Here is a 17650-nt window from a genome sequence, read left to right as displayed (position 1 = left end):
ACCATGAGATAACTTAGAAAAATTAACCACTTACCTCTAAATGGCATGCAAAAAAGTAAACCATTCTAAGAGATGAACATTTTATTTCATTTTTATTACAGTATCAAGTATCATAAATAGATCAAGTTGGTTTGCCTCTGTTATTAAGAGCAATAAAGTAAGATTAACCTTTTAGTGCTTAAAAGTGTTCTGTCTTTTTAAAAATAAGCCTTCTGGAAACTAAAAGACATACAACTAATGCAATCTTAGGCTGGATCCTGTATTGAAGGAAAAAATGTTATAGGAGCTATTATGGACAGCAGATTTGATAAAAATATTATACTGATGCTAAATTTACTAAAACTGGTAAGTGTGTTGTGGTTATATAAGAGAATAATTATCTTTGTTCTTAGGAAATAAACACTAAGTATTCAAGGATTACAGGCCATGATGCATGCAACTTACTTACAAGTGTTCACAAAAAAATATTACATGCGTATATGTATAGAAAGAGAGGGAACAAACGATAAAGCAAACCCAATAAAATGTTCACAACAGGTGAATCTGGGTAAAGGTATTTGTTGTTCTTTGTAAATATTCTTATTGCAATTTTCCTGTAAGTCTGAAATTATTTCCAAGCAAAAAGTTTTAAAAACAGATGTCATGTGGTTTAAAAAAGAAGAGTTGAAACGTCTAGAGACAAAAGGGAAGACGAAAAATTAATTTCCTGGAAAACAGTTCTCTGCAAAATGGGAAGATGCCATTTTCATGTTCAGAGATGGGTTGAAGCCATAAATGTTCTTTGTACTGCTGTCCACCAGGCTCATTCTTATCTCTCTAGTCCTTCTCATCAGCTAACAGCATTCAAAAGCATTCAGGTTAGCTAAAAATATCATCAAACAAAAAGTATGAAAATGAGCCTCTTGGTGCAAACAATGTGTATCACCATCTTGGCTCTGAACCCTCTCCTTCCTGCTGCTGCGGTCTTGTCCATTAAATCAGGCAAGTGCAATTCTATGCTATACCCCTAGGGGGAGCTCCGTAAGATGGACGTTCAATGTTCTAAAACTCAAAACACCTTTGAAATTGATGGCTGTGTTCCAGGCCAAGTTACTAAATAATATTTTCTCTTAATAATGATGATAATTATGATAAATAATAAGAATTACTATCATTCTGTTCTAAGCCTTATATGTATTAACTCATCTAATCATCATAACCTTACAAGAGAAGTATTATGATTATTTCCACTTTACAAATGAAGAAACCAAAGCTCAGAGAGAATAAGTTAGTTGCCTAAAGTCACACAGCTGGTAAGTCAACAAATCTAAACCCAGTCAGTCTGACTCCAAAGCTCACATTTTTAATGACCACACTAGACGTCTCAACTCTACCCTCTTTAGACTCAGATCTCTACCTGCTAGCTAGCTGAACAGTTTTAATTATTCTAATTGACTGATTGGGACATCACTATAAATGCCACTTGTTTTTGTTTAAATCCCATTACTTAAGTTTCATAAAGCAAATCTCCCATTGAAAAGTCAAATATGCTCTATGGCCACTATTAAATGTCTAAGGCCAATTTCACTGTATGTTCTTTTCAGTAAGTGAGATCACCACTGCTAAATAAGCCGAGAAGATTAAATCATTAACTGCCTTGCCATGAACTCTTCAGTGATTTTTCTCATAATCCAAAATGATCGCTCCTTTCTAAATCCATTGTGAGCCATTAGATGGTATTCAGCCTCAGTAACAACAGGAAATGTATCAGTTCCTTGCACATAATCCCCAAGTAACATGATCTAAGACTTGTTTTGTTCGTTTAGCAAGTACTTCACATGAGTTCGCATCAAGAAACCTATTCTCCTCCTCTCAGGAATGTTGAGGGCTCTGATAGGCTTTCTTAGAATGAGCAAGCACTTACTTCATGGGCTTCCTCCTTCCAAAAGAAAGCTCCACAGCAATAACTGGGGTGGTATTCCAGCAGAGATACTAGTGGTAGTAATCATGGTACCTAACGGTAGTAGTAGGCTAACATCTCATTGAGTACCAGGCACTGTTCTGTGATTCTATCTCCCCACATCCTTTTGATTTAAGTATAATCAGTGTCCCATTTTACAGATGAGGCAGTGGAGGCAGAGAACAAGGAAGGTATCCTGGCCACTGGAAAGTTGGATTTTGCAACCACCCGGTATTGGTCGGTCTAACTACTGTAACAAACAACCCTAAATCTCAGCAGTGTACCCTAATCCAAGTTTATGTACCACTCATATCACAGTCTGATCAAACATTCAGCAGCAGCCTACCACAAGGGGATTCAGGGACCCTGGCTCATTCCTTCTGGTGATTTCACTATCCTCTGGCCCTTGGAGTTCTCCTTGGACCATGTCCAGCTGGTGGAGAATAGAGAGGCCTAGAATGTGGTCTCCTGTGTGAGCAGGAGGAAAATAAGCGGCTTGGTGCACACTTAGCTCATGATTGGAAAGATGACAGAAGCGTAGGGTAGGTGAGGGCAAAGGAGAGAGAGCAAGAGACAAATTTTGGTCCCTGGCGACCTATCCAGTGTGGCATGCCACACTCCCTTCCTCACCTTGCCCCACACAGAAAGCCAACATCCACACATGTCTTCTGGTGCCAGGAAATCGCATTGTGATTTCTTGTGCCTTCAAGAGCAATCAATCCTTGGAATCTTCTGGGGCAGGGTCTCTATCAACAACTAAACAAAAGAAGCATCATGGGGTGGAGGCCAGAGGCACACGGATGTTCTCTGACTCATCTGAACTTGGGCCTGAAGTAAGCAAAGTGTTCATACATTGACATGGCCTTGACCTGGGCAAGGCATTGCTTTGGATAAGCCTGTTGCTGAGTGCTTAGTCTGGGCTCAGGCAGGCTGGATCTCACTCTGGTTCCCACCACACCTTATGTGATTATTAGGTCATAAGAGTTTCATGAAGTGAAGTCAAATAAATCAGGGCTTAGCCGGCTATAGTTACAGGGATCCAGGAAGAGCCGTTGTAATAAGGCAGAGATGCCTGTCAAGGATTGACGACCTCCCTCCTTGTCATTCGGTTATGTCCTATTTATTCTTAGTTTTATTTTGGTTCATCAGCCAGCCTTTGAAGGCATTCCTTTTCAGTTATGTATAGTAGGGAAATTTCCTATCAAACATCAAATTCTGGACATTCAGTCTTTCATTGGCCCAGAAGATAAAACTTAACGTTGCCTTAAAAATATCTGTCAAAGATCTTGATTTTGCCAAATGTTAGTGTTTCAGAGGTTGTTTATACAGTAATGCCACTACCCAAAGACATCGTAATATAGCATTACTGACCCAACATTTCCTTAGAACGTATGAGTCAACATAATTTTTCTCTGCCCAGTTGGTATCTCAATGTCTTTAGACTCCGCCTAGTATCAAAATTCCAGAAAAAATACAATGTCTAATTAAGAGCCACGGAGTGTTCACCAAAGTAGAGCACAAACATTTTAAAGATGAAATACATAAATAATCATTTGGTCCCCTTTCTCTTTTTCTCCCTTCCTCCCCTCTACACTTCCTCCTTCCAAGACTTTCAAAGACAGACTGAGAAAGGAGGAAAGTTCTCAGATAAAACTAAACAGGTAGGGGGCCTGGGTGGTGCATTTGGTTGAGCATCAGACTCTTGATTCAGCTCAGGTTGTGATCTCAGGGTCATGGGATCAAGCCCCATGTTGGGCTCTGCACTCAGCGGAGAGTCTGCTTCCCCTCTCCTTCTCCCTCTGTTCTTCCCCAAACTCTCTATCTATCTCTAACACAAATTTTAAAAAATTAAAAAAAAATACATAAAACAGGCAAATTCATCAGACATAATATCTGTGCAATTCTGTATGAATATCATTACATATGTGTGAACTGCCAGAGTCAGAGAAAACAACTGGAAAGGACCAGCTAGAAACCAATGTAGCTGGATGAGCCCATAAAGAAAAGTTGAAGCTTTAGTGCAAGGACTTAAAAAGACCATGAGAACCTGATGGGCTAGGAATCACAAAAGGAACATAGCAATGTCGAAAATAAACTGATCCTGCAGTTGAGGAGACGGAAATTACAACCAGCATAACTCAGTTCACATCATTGCTCTGAGTGCCTAGGAAAATGGGGTGTTGTGTTATACACTGGGGTTGGACAGATAAGGAGGAAGTGATCCCTGCCCCTGCAGAGGGAGACAGACAGGTAATTTCCCTTCGAGGTGGTAAATGCAACGCAGGGGATGGTCAGGGTTGAGGGAAGCACAGAGGGAGACTGGACCTCCAATCGTGTCTCGGGGACAGAGACAGAGAGGCAGGATCTGGGCATGTGGGAGGAAACTACTAAACCAAGAGTTAAAGGCATTTGAATGTGGACAAGAAAAAAAAAAAAAGATGAGCAGAAGGGATGTCATGGTGAGAGTATGTCAATAGATCAAAGACCAGAGGAAAGTGTTGAAGAATCTGGCCTGATTCAGCTCAGAGGCAGAGCAAGACGAGAGGAATAGGGACCTTACCTGCAAAAGCTTCTAGATAGCAGCATACCTAATACACTCTTCACTCACCTCAGTGGTAACTTCATCTATCAGGAGGTAGGGAAAATAGTAAGTCCCACCCAAGCCCAAGTTCTAATTAACCAAAATAAACTGTCTGGCAGAGGAGAAGGAACAGGAACATAAAGAAAGTTATTGCATGTCCTTGGGGTTTTGTAGCCAAGTAGAATACATATAAAAAATACTCTCCCCCCCCAAAAAAAAAATTTTTTTTAATCAGAAAACAATTACATAGAATTCTATGGGCAAAGACTTTGGGGGGGGGAGAAGACAATTCAAGAGAGTTTCAAGGTTCTAAAAAAGTAAAATGGAGTGCAGTGATACAATCAGAAATAATGACAATGGTATCTGGGGTTATAAAACAACGTTGCTTTCATTAAAAACATTTTAGATATAATGAAATTTGCGAGAGTGAAATTAAAACCACTCCTAATTCCATTTACCAAAAATAGTCCTTTTTTCTATAATAAATATACTTAAAGTGGAATTAGTATAAACAGTGCATGCTACATTTTTTCATTGAACATACCGTAAGCATATTCCCATTAGTTTAGTTTTCTTTGAAAACATGGCTTTTCATCCCTGAGACAAGTATCTATTGAATGGACAGTACTAACAGTGATTTAAGCATCCCCTTATTGCTGGAAATTCAAGTCATTAATAATTTACATTATAAATAACTCTACGATGAACATCTTAAGGTGCCACTGAGTTACTGACATTCCTTCACAGCAGTGTGAGCAAGGCCCCTCCTCAGCCACACTGGGGACCTGGACTGCCAGGTTTCTGACAAGGGCTGCTGAGACAACGTTCCCAGCTGGCCGACGCATCTGTCTCAGGGAAACATTACAAAGCTCTCTTTCAGTTATCCTTGAACAATGGAGGAAGAATGAGATGAAAACCATTAGGCCCTATTTCAAGGACTTTTTGCTTGGCCTGAAAATGTGCGAGAACAGATCCAGGGAATTCCTAGACACCGTGGGTGGCCTGGAGGGACTATTCTTACGATCATTCATTCTGTTCACTTTCTTTTGTGCCAATCAGAAGTTTGGCCAATAAATCCTTTTGCCCCCTCTCTCCTAATCTGAAAGATTGGGCAATGTTCTGGTCTATACACAGATTTTTTTTTTTTTATACAAGTCACAAACATGGGAGGGGGAAGTGCACAAGAGATGGAAATGCAACTAATTTTGTCCAGGTTGTTCATGAAATTGCCAAGCCAAGGGGGGGGGGGGGGGGGGGATGAAAACACTGTTGGGTGAGTAGGCAGCACCAAGAGGCAAGAGAGTGAGATGGTGCGGTGGGCAGAGGCATGCTTGCAATTGGGGGGGTGTTCCCAGGGGGTCAAGAGAACAGATGAGGACAGGCCATCCAGGGACTTGAGCCAGAGGTCAATGGCTTATAAGGCTCAGTGGGGAAGGGGATCACTTTTTGTCCAGTTTCCGTGAACTTGCTCGTTGGAAGAAGCTCCTTCGAGGCAAGGTCCAGCCTTAGACCTTCATGAGACCCGTGACTGAATCCCTAAGGGAAAGCATCCAGAGAGCCCCAAACGAAATTTGCAGTAAAACTCTGGACGTTGCTGGTGGCAGAAGGTGAAGCAAGCAGAGTTATGGAAACTAGGGCCTGTCCCTTCCACCAATCTGAGGACTAGCTCAGATTCCTGGGAGCCTTGTGAAAACAACAGCACTCCCCAGGGGGCTCAGAACCAGCCCACGTTGCTCCCCAGGAAGAGTGAGGCTCCACCAGCAAAGGGCAGACACCCATTTGTCATGATTCCATCTCAGAGAAACTGCCCTTCCTGAGAACCAAATGTGCTCCTGCAGACAACGTGCATCCTCCCAGCCAGGAGCTTGAGAGAATTCCAGGAGGAGAGGGAGGAGAGGCTTGAAAAATGCCTCGTCATACGATGAGTCACCAGTGGCCCTTCTGCGCCTTGTTCTTTCCTTCCCAATGGCAGTAAGGGCCGCCATCAGGCAGAAGAGCACCCCATTTCAGGCCCCCACGCTGGGGACCGGAAGGGGAGGAAGGGGCGGGGAGCTCAGAGGCTCAAGTAGCAGCCTGCTCTTGGCAGGGGCCGCTGCTAATTTTCTTTGGCTGGCTCTGACTACCTGTCTGAAAGCACTGCGATGCAGGAAGGAAATTTTTCAAGAGATTAAACTATGATTGTTTCCTGTGTGGCTGTCTTCGCTGGTGTATGAAAAAAAGCTTTAAGGGCACTTGAAAAGAGATTTGTCTGAATAGCAGGGCTGTTGTGATTCATCTCCCCCAAGTCGGGATTTGGCCAATTTCCTCAGGAAAGTGGTTGATTAGGACCCACGGATTTATCCGTGGCCTAAATATAAGATGTCATAAAGGTGATTAATGCTGAGCTCACCATCAGAGGGAGTTAAAAGTTTATAAAAGCTATTTTTAACGGTTTGGAAGGGGAAAAATCCTCACTTGTCTCATTGCCAACATGTTTCAATAGTTAAAAACCTCTTTGTGGCCCCTGATAATTCATGCTACCAACTGTTAAAGGTCCTTGTATTTTCTGATTTTACAAGTTTGTTTGAAAAATTGATTCAATGTGTTTCGCTGTTTACAGAAAAGCACACAAGGGAAGGAAAATAAAATCTATTTCCACTGTGATTGGCGATGGCTGTTGCTGGTATCACTGAGGTACAATAAACTGGTTTCTTTCTTCCCCCCTGCCTTGCTGTTTACCTGCCTGCCCTACAAATGGCAACTGATGGAGGGTATTCCAAGATCATCTTCAGAGCCCGGGCAAAACTAGCCTGGGATTCCCAAATCAGAGGAAATCAGAATAGCTTAGGCAGTGGATGATGGCATTGATGGCCACGAGCCGTGTCTAGCGTGGCTCAGTGATGTCACGTTACCCAGAGATGCTCCAAAATGGAACATTATTGTCAGAATTCCACGAGGCTAGGGCACTCCTCCAGTTACAAACCAACCAACTTTGTTTAAAGGAACACAACTGATCAGCCTCTTTTCCAAGCTGAATTTTCTGTAAGGTAGTTAGCAAATTCTCTGAAAGCTGCATTTAACCATTTGGCCAAATCATGTGCTAACACCCTAAAAGACATTTACTGAAAATTAAAGGTTGTCATTGTTGGCTAGATACGTGGCATTTTATGGATGGTAGAAGCATGAAGGTACGGATGCATTCTGTAAGATGTACAGGGTGGGAACAGGGGAGGGGTTAGTTGTTGAAATACCGTTACTATCAGCGATTTAGTGACTAGCACACTCCAATGACATGCTTTCTGTGCTCCCTGCATCATTTTGTAGATTGACCCGAACTGACCTTGGAAACCCAATGCAGGTGTTCCCTCCCTGTTTAGCAAACACTGATGGGGGCCCTCTAACGTAATAGGAACATTGTCTGCTGCCCAGTGCTGGAAACGCAAACACGTCTAAGAGTTCAGTGAGCTCCACAGTGAGCCTGGCAGATAAAGAAGGTTCTTACAACTGAGAAAGGTAAGTGATATGATAATATGTACCTGTGCACATGGTCTGGCAGTCAGGGAGAGGTAAAAGCTTTTCTCCCGGAGTGCCAGCAGTAGAGATAATAACAGCTATCGGAGCTAACTAGAAGCTTCTGTTTAAGGGCAAAACCCAGAAGTTACAGGAGTGGCTCTTTCTCCTCTGCCATTGGTCTGAACTGACTCTGATCGCCACACCCAACTGCAAAGGGGGCTGGGAAATGTAGTCTCTCGCTGAGTAGCCATTACTCCCTAAAGTGGTGGAGTTCCCATTACCAAAAGAAAGAGAGAATTGACTACTGGACCACAGTTAGCAGTTTCTTTTCCTGTCATTTTAAACCATTGTTATATGGGAGTCCAAAAGGGGCCATAACATCAAAAGCATCAACCAGCAAAACAGCTTTTGTTGCATATGCAAGGAATAGGGCTGCATGCTGCCGAGTCTACCCCGAAGGGTATGACGCTTGATTATTACATTTTGCAACAAAACTGCCTGTAACTTACAATTAACTATTTATAAGACATAAATATAACAATAAGATTTATTTTCACATTAAAATAAATAGCGACATAACGTGCTTAAGATTTGTTCAAAAAGTAGTAGAGAATTCAAGTGCAAGAGAAGCAAAAGGAAATGGGACAACCTTTAAATCTTCAGAACTCAAGAGAAGATAGCAAGAGCAAGAAAAATCCCCCAGAATTAGAGCGAGCTGCGGCTGTTTCCTCAGCTGCATGTTACTCATCTTTGTGCTGCCCGTACCTGGTACAGCCCACTTCCTGGCATGTACTGGCTCTTGATTAATGTTGAAGACAGGGGAAGAACACTTTATTTGGGTTTTAAACAACGGATAAAATGTACTAAGAACCATCACTGAAGGGTCATTTGACCTTGGCCTCACAATCACAGGGTCTCAATTTTTGACTTTCATAATAGATATAGGACACAGAGATGACACACAGTTGAAAGATGATGACATTCATCAATCCACTCTAATCGCATGTTGCATCACGAGGCCATACCACAAGATACACAGTGAATTAACTTTTATAAACCCTTTAAATATGTCATGCCCGGGGCGCCAGGGTGGCTCAGTCGGTTAAGCAGCCAACTCTTGATTTTGGCTCAGTTCATGATCTCAGGGTCATGAGACCAAGCCCTGCATCGGGGTCAATGCTGGGCATGGAGCTTGCATAAGTTTCTCTCTCCCTCTGCCCCTTCCCCCTGCTTGCATGCTTGCTCATAAATAAATAAATAAATAAATAAATAAATAAATAACTGTCTCGTGCCTCACATAATTAAACTTCATTGTGGGGTCCATTTTGGAGTTTAAAAGAATTTGTTTGTTAAATGTAAACTTAGATATTCCAGAATATTTGCAACATTGTGTCATCATTTCTTCCCTTTCTCGTTGCTGCTGTTGTTGGTTTGGGTTTTTTATACTTAGGATCTCAAAAACCTTGAAGTATCCTGGGCCTGCCTCAAGCTTTTTAAAGTCCTGGAAAGGATCTACTAAGGTTGTCCACTCCCAATGAATATTCTTAAGTACAAGGGCCCCAAACACCCTCTCTTCTTTTGTCCTATTTAGATTCGGCAACGCGGCTTTATGCAGTTTCCCAGGGTGAAGTCACTGGGTTCTGGTAGTGTCCTGGCTCTTTCCGTCCTTCATAACAATTACTCCAAGGTCCCCAAATTCTCACTGGGCTTGAGCCCTCAGGATACCCAGCCTGGGACCCTGGCTCCCACTTCAGTCTAAGCGTTCATGGTAAAAAGGCAAACAAGGAAAGAAAGAGAGGATGGACCCAGTCCCAGCTCCCTCCATCCCCTGGGAGTGCCTGTTTGGTCATCACCGATTTTTGAGGCTCCTACCACACTCTCCACTCAAACTTGATAAATATGCACCTAACTAGACCCAAATTCCAAATCTCACACAAAAAACGTCAGTACAAGCAATCTGCAAGTGGGTTTTCTAAAAATATGTGATTTCCATATTCCATGACAACCCCCCAGGGTTCATCCTAATAAGAAATGTTCATAAAAGCAACACAACGGCAAAAACACTTGACACAAACGATGACTCTTTCCAAGCTGAGTTTCAACATGCAGAGCAGTGATATGGGAATGAGAAACAGATTTTGTGAACTGTGCTCCAGGGCTTGGTCTAGGCTCTCTCTCCTTCCCCATCTACACTTCTCCTCTATGTGACCACGTCAGAGTCCGTGACCTCTATGAACCACCACGAAGTGCTGATTTGACTTCCAAATCTTAAATTCCAGCCTCCACTTCATTCCTAAGATTCAGACTCAATATAGGTCACTGCCTGTTAGGAGTTGACTCTTAGGTATCCCAGCCTCACGCAACTCAAGCTCAGCCCATCCCAGTCTGTGCTCATCATCTCATCTGAACCTGCTACTCTTCCAGATGACATTAGAGGCACTACCACCTTCCTTTGTGCCCAAGTGACACATCTACGTGTCACCCACCCTCACATCTAATCAACCTCCAAGTCCAACCATAGATGCCACCTTTCCCAGGCAACTCTGATCCATCTCCTGAACAAAAATAACTTTCTAACTGGCCTATCCACAACCACTCTTGCCCTAATTCAACCCATTCTTCCTTCTGTAGCCAGAACGTCTTAAATATCTTTCTCCTCACTCTTCCGGCAAATATTTAAGATGCACCTATCACGTGCCAGGCACAGTGCCAAGCACAAGGTATACAGTGGTGAGCAAAGAGCCATGGCTCCCATCCTCGTGGAATACACACTAATCAGATAGTGTCACTTCCAGGCCTAATATCTGTGGTCGGCAGAGTCACAGCCCCAAACATGTCCATATCCTAATAGGAGGAAGACCCTAGCTAAGGAATGTAGGCAGCCTCTAGAAACTGGAAAAGGCATGATAAAGGATTCTCCCATTTCAGAAGGAACACAGCTCTGTCAACACCTTGACAGAGGGCCCAGTTTGGACCTCTAGAACTGTGTTATTTTAAACCACCAAGTGTGTGGTCATCAATCACAGCAGCCCTAGAAAAGTAGTATCATGGTGTCATAGAATTCATAGCACCTAAACAATGCAATATCCTTCAATAACTTCCCAGTGCCTTTGGGATAGAGTCCAGAATCCTTACACATAGCCTTGCTTCCAGCCACCCTCCCTTCCTATCCCCACTGCCACCAACTGAACATCTTTCCACTCTCAAAGGGACTACAGTCCTCCCCTCTGAGGCTAAAACACACTACTGCCACTTCCTGGAACCCTCCTCTGTTTTATTTGATGAACTCCAATTCCCAAATTCAACCTTCAAATTAAAAGTCACTTTCTCAAACATGTCTTACAGAACCCCTCAGTCTGTAAGGGGCTCTGTAATGTTAGAAGCTCCCATGTTCCCTCTACTTTCCTGTTCAAAATTATGCATCACACGAGGCTCTGCTGGCCTTAATGTCTATTCCCCACAAGACTATAAACTCCTGGGTAGGAGACAGAGTCTAGGATGCTCTTATTCACCAGTGTACCCCCAACACCCGCTGTGTGGGTACTCAGTACAAATTTGCAAAATGAATGAATGCATGAATAAATAAGGGACAACAGATATATTTCTTTCATCTAGAGAGCAGCCCCTCCTGTATATATCTGGCCATTTTCTACACTCAAACCACTGCTTTGTCGTAGAAAAATTTTTGACATCTTAAATTCTGATTCCTTGACCCAAACACAAGAAAAGAGCCACCTCCACCATGATACATCTTATTTTTTCAAATTGCAGACCATTAAGTTTTATCTGCTGAGATTCTCTTCCTTCCTAGGGTCCCCTACAGAGTGTGGATGCACCTCCCGGCACTCTGCTTATTCATTCCAAGCAGAACATCACTGAACCACAACAGAACCAGTGACCAGAGGTATCCAAAATAGCCAATGAGCCACAGCACCTGGGAATTAGGTCTTTCCTCCAGGAAGGTGACCCGCCTTCCCATGGCTGAACTTGCATGCTCCAAGGTCTCGCCTGTGGTGGCAAAAATGCACATGAGGAAGGGGACCTCTCCTGTTCCCCACTCAGTGTAGCACCCCCTCCTGTGGGGGCCTGTGCCTCATTTCCAGGGACTCCCCTCCCTTGCAAGGGATTATGGGATGCTACCTCATTCAGTGAAACATCGGTCCAACATCCAAGAAATCATTGTCAATCTTTTGAATCTTTACTAGCATCTGAAAAAAAAAAAAAAAGCCAAGGAAGGATTTGTTCATAACTCACAGCAAAATCTAAAACCTTTTCCCATCTTTCTCAAAAGCTCACATACACAGCAGCCACATGTCAGCACCACCTGCCTCCCTCAACTTCCAAGATCTCTCCCTTCCATCACCCACAGCCCACCTGGTATGGGCCAATGTCACTCATTCTTTCAACACATTTGAAACAACACCTACTGTGTGCCAAGCATTTCAAGAACAGGGATAAACTGGAGAACATGTCACACAAAATCCCTGCTCTCATGGAGCTTAAATTTTACAGCAGGGCAATGAACCTTCTAATCTTCTTGATTAACTACATTCTTTTCTACCCATAACTTTCTGAAATAAATCAATACAGATATTTCCCCTCTCCCAGCACTCAGATTCTGTCAAATAAAAGTTTGTGTGCTGACCTAGCGTATACAGAAGTCCTCAAGGTGGAAAAAAATGCTGCGAATTCTTCTAAGTGAGGAAGAGTTGTGAATGCCCATTCTTGAGTATTTTTCATGTCATACATCCTAGATACAAAATGACATGGGAACAGAATTTATAATAAAGATATAAACAGATAGATGGATATGTACATACATACGTATACATCATACATGTACATGATGCCTAGTTATGTGTGCATGTGTGTTTGTATGTATGTGTGCCACATGAAAGGCTCAATCTCTGTGACACTGAGAAAGGGTAGTAGTGTCAATTGAGTAAAAAGAGGGAAGTCTTCCTGGAGGACATTGCCTTGGAAAGATGAGGAAGATCTGGACACAGATGTGGCTTTGTAAATAGGGAGAACCTTATGAGCAAATAGACAGGAGGGAAAGTGGGAAAAGCCAACAGACCAGGAGTGTGCTGTCCTGGAGGCTCCATGTGCAGGACGCAGGTAGGGCTCTGCAAAGGACCTCACTGGTAGGGTCAGGAATAGGTGGGGTGCCTGGGTGGCTCAGTCGTTAAGCGTCTGCCTTCGGCTCAGGGTATGATCCCAGGGTCCTGGAATCCAGCCCTGCATCAGGCTCCCCTCTGCTGGGAGCCTGCTTCTTCCTCTCCCACTCCCCCTGCTTGTGTTCCCTCTCTCACTGGCTGTCTCTCTCTCTGTCAAATAAATAAATAAAATCTTTAAAAAAAAAAAAAGGAATAGGCAACAAATGAGTTTGCATCATGTCCTCTGGGCCATAGTTGGCTGTTGAAGCTGGAAGTGTGTGTGGGAAGGGGGGGGGGGGTCCTAGCTGGGGAGGCAGGAAATGGAATCACTGAAAATCAATACAGGAAGGGAAATGAAAAGTCACCTAATCCTCCCACCCTGCTAACCCTGTATTCTATAGATAAAGTAACTGAGACAGAACAGCGATTATAACCCCAGGGTCCTAACACTTCTCAGTGCTCCCATCCCCATGATCTTCTCAGCATACATCACTGTCTTAATGAGAGATTAAATTGATGCCATTGTGGAAAGGGAGAGTGATGGGAAGGGGGGGAGGGGCGGACAGTAGAGACTTATTTAAACTTTCTAAGTTAGAACTAAGAATAATGAGACAATGGCCTAAAAGTAAGAGGTTGGGATGTAGAGGGCAGATGCAAATAATTATAACCATAATAATAAATTAGGTGTGCATATGTGTGTGAGCGTGTATGTACATTGGAGACAATGTAGAAGAAAGGTGCCTCAGGCTTGAAGCCCAGCCACCCAGCACAGTCCTTGGAACAGAGAAAGTCCTCAGCGACCATTCATTAAATGGAAGAATAAATATGTGATGGGGTGAGAGACAATAGCCACTTCTCCTCTTCCAGTCTTAACGTTATGAGTTCCACTTCCTTACCATTTACTGCCAAGGAAAACTTGAAGCGATTTTCAATGGCTGAGTGTCCTCTTCTTGCCAAGCACATTCAGGTGTGATGCGGGCAGCCCAGGACCATAATTCAGAATTCCACACTTTCCTGGGTCTTAGAGAAGCACAAAATAGTTCAATCAGATGCAATGAGGAAATAGCCAGATGGACAGGAGGCCCGGGCTGCCGCAATCTCAAGCCTCCATCCCTGAGACGTGCAGAGTCACAAGGGGAAGCATTATGGGGCCCCAAGGCTTCATGATACCCCTCACCCAGAAGTCAGACTCACTTCTTTTTCCCAACTCACTTTCTGATTGGGCTCAGATCACTTTCTGTAGGCACCCTTAGCATCCAAGTCAGATTCCAGCTGCAGAAGTCACTGTGTGGGCCTAGCAACGGCAGCAGAGAATTCAGCCCTCTCCAAAAGGCAAGAATCTGTGGGCAGGATGGCTCTTCTGATGTGTGAATCCAAAGGCAAAAGACCGTCTGCTCCCCTTCCCCGCCACACACCCCCTTCTCACCACTGCCCCAATTTCTATGTGGTGGGCCTCGAAGAAAGAATCCACGTCGATGGCCACTGGGAAGAAGAAAAGAAGTCACAAAGAGTGCAAGGGGTGAAGGGAGAGAAAGCTGGAATGAGGATGGTAGCTCCTATTCATGTAATGGGCCCCGAACGAGTTTTCATGTTCCTTGAGACACCACCTGTGTGTGGAGTTACAGCCCATCTGCAGCAGTAACATGAGGCACCCCCACCCCCCAGAGCGGCAAGAGCATCTATTTGCTGTAACAAAAAGACAAAAGTCATCTCCAAACATCGTTCAGTAGCATCATAAAGTATTAAGTGTAGATTTCAGCTCATTGGCAAACCAGATCCTTCATAAAGTAGTTCGGAACAGAAAAATGGAGGAGCTGCATGTTTGGGTAGAAAATTATATTTGCAAAAATTCAAGAGGGAGGCATATTTATTAAATTAATTGCATAGGAAAATGACAGAAAAGAAGAAGAGAGAGAAAGGACATTTCCCTAGACACAAAATGTCTAAAAGAGGTCTGGGGCTGGCTACCTGAACCTAAAATAGCTCTCTATTCTGTGGGTTCTGTGGTCTTTCAGCAAAAGTTAATTTTTCTGGCTTCAAGTTTATAACTGAACTCCAGTGTGAAATACTGAAAAGAAAATGACTACAGAGAACCTATTTAGACCTTCCTGGCAAGACCCAAGTTGGAGGACAGGAGGGGAAGGGCTGTTTATCTTGACAGAGGATTTCCTTACCAGAACATGGAAAACATTCTTTTTGTCAAATATAGTTAATAGTCACCGAGCAACACAAAGAGTAGTTTCAGTAGCTTAAAATCAACAAGGGGTGACTGGGAGAGGTGTGACTGTGCACCCCCCCAGACAGAACATGAGCTAACTCATGGCCATGTCTTGGACAGGGACAGTGTTGTTGATGAGTGCATAGGAAAAATATCATTACCTAATGCACTTTCCACCAAGGAAAATGTTGTCACCTACTTAGTAGGTAATGTAGACCTGCCCAACCAAAAGCTAGGCAAGAGGCACTATTAACACATCCCCCAAAATGCCTTGAAAGACACGGCTGCCTTTTCAAATAGGAAGAACAGGGGATGCCCTCACCCATCCAACTTCCCATTCTGTTGGGGATGACTAATATTTTGCAGTTTTCCAACGGATTTCCTCTCTAAACTCTGTAAGTATAACCCCTAAAGGTAGGAGCCTCTGAACACAGCAGCTATGATGGAAACAGTATGAAATAATGGGAAAATCTTGGATTTGCAACTTGGTGATGTAGGCTCTAGTCCTAACTCTACTACTAACTGGCTGGTTCCCCAAGATAATTCAGTCTGTCTGGGCCACAATTTCCTAAAGATCTTTTCATGTAAAGATCCAACACATAGAAAAGAGTCACAGAGTTAGAAAGTTCCCTAAATACCATCTACATTAGAGATAAATCTCTGGATTAGCTCACCAGTTTTAAGTCAAATATCCATACTAAGGTTTTAGTTTATTTTCATATTAAGGTTTCATTTTTATTCTTCAGGCTTCAGAATTAGCTCAAGGAACATTTATATATGTTTCATTTTATTTGTCCTTTCTTCCACCCACACATCTTAAGGCACAAATTTCTGTATCTTTTCCCTACATATACCAAAAACTAAAATAAAATTAATTTAGTTTTCATATTCTTCAAAATTCTAATCACCTGAAATGCTTTTCTCTTCTACCTGGGGTACAAGGGTCATTCATATTTCTGATTTAGAATTGTGTAAACTCTTAGTGGTTTTTCTATATGTTCTTCTATAAATCAGAATAAGAATATTGGGATGCCTGGAATGTGCTGGGTAATTCCTAGCTCATTTGAATTTTGGAATTTGAATAACAAAAACCTGAAGCAGTAAATTACAAAACCAAACTAAGTAGTTGGAATAGTTTATACCTAGTACAGTAGATTTCAAATATGGTTCAAAAACTTCATAGCCCCTCCCATTAAGAGTCTATTTCCCCACCCCTTTAATCTGGCCATATGACTTCCTTTAAAAAATAGAAGGCAGCAGATGTGATACTGGGCCACTTCTCTGCTTAATCCTCCAGAGGCCTTGTTGCTCTGGCTTGGTTTTAAGAACCTTGCCACCACATGAACAGACCCTGCTAGTCTACTGGGAGTTGAGAAACTTTGGATGTAACCACCCCATCATTTCAGCCTCTAGTCAACCAATCATATGAAAGAGGCTATCTGGGATGAGCCAGCACCTAGTTGACCCACCAAAGACCAGACTCACAAGCCCAGCCAAGATCAGCCAAGCTCAAAGAAGACCAAAAGAGCCACTTAGCAGAATCATGAGTTAAATAAATGGTGGTTGTTTTCATCCAGGTGATTTGCAATTTGTTATACAACAAAACCCAACTGATACATCTGGTTTATCTTAAACAAAGTTTACCCTAGACATTATTATGCATTATGTTTTAGGTAATATTATAAAATAAGTAGTTTGTCCTCAGCAACCTCACTGTCTATCCTGCTTTTGCCCTCACCCTCACTAACACAACACCTTCTTTCCCTAAAATACTACTATCTCTTGCCATCCCCAGCCTTCCTGTCCCGAAGGGAAAAAAAATTAATAAAACTAGTTTAAATAAATATATGAACAGAAAGACACTTTTAGATGTATTAGCTCATTAGATCTTATTTGACTTCTATAATAATCTGTGACATACTAAATATCATTCTCATTTTACAGTTTAGGAAACTGTAGCACAGAAAGGAAAAACTCTCCTTTCCATGTCCACTAAACCAGTAAGTGGCTTCTCACCCCCAGATCTTACACTCCTCTCCTCCCTTTCAAGTTGTTCCTCTTTATTCAGGGTATTTGCATTTCAAAAAAAAAAAAAAGGAATTTGCATTCCTGGAGGACTGGCCCTGCTGAAAATTTGAGCATTGATTCATTCAGTAGATTATAGAAAACATTTTGGGGAAGCCATTCTGACATCCCTCAAACGACACAACTTAAGAAAGTGTTGGCTCTTCCTCTGCCAGACACCTGAAGAAAGGAATCCACAC

General features: G+C 42.7%; 1 long non-coding RNA gene across 6 annotated transcripts in view; it reads right to left on the bottom strand.

Moving 5' to 3' along the window:
• The window catches only part of LOC121100390, a 77685-nt gene extending 60538 nt beyond the window's left edge, over positions 1–17147 (bottom strand). For all 6 annotated transcript variants that reach the window (XR_005832126.1, XR_005832127.1, XR_005832125.1 and 3 more), the window contains exons 1-4: positions 14381–17147; positions 14065–14188; positions 12658–12762; positions 12153–12220 (exon numbers count right to left, since the gene is read on the bottom strand). This is a non-coding gene — a long non-coding RNA (uncharacterized LOC121100390). The remainder of the gene's footprint in view (positions 1–12152; positions 12221–12657; positions 12763–14064; positions 14189–14380) is intronic.
• Between the last annotated feature and the right edge of the window lie 503 nt (positions 17148–17650).

This window comes from Ursus maritimus, unplaced genomic scaffold (assembly GCF_017311325.1).
Source record: "Ursus maritimus isolate PB19 unplaced genomic scaffold, ASM1731132v1 scaffold_4, whole genome shotgun sequence".
In the NCBI taxonomy this organism is placed as follows: Eukaryota; Metazoa; Chordata; class Mammalia; order Carnivora; family Ursidae; genus Ursus; species Ursus maritimus.
Note: the sequence above shows the minus strand (reverse complement) of the source record. Positions and strands in the feature narration are given on the sequence as shown.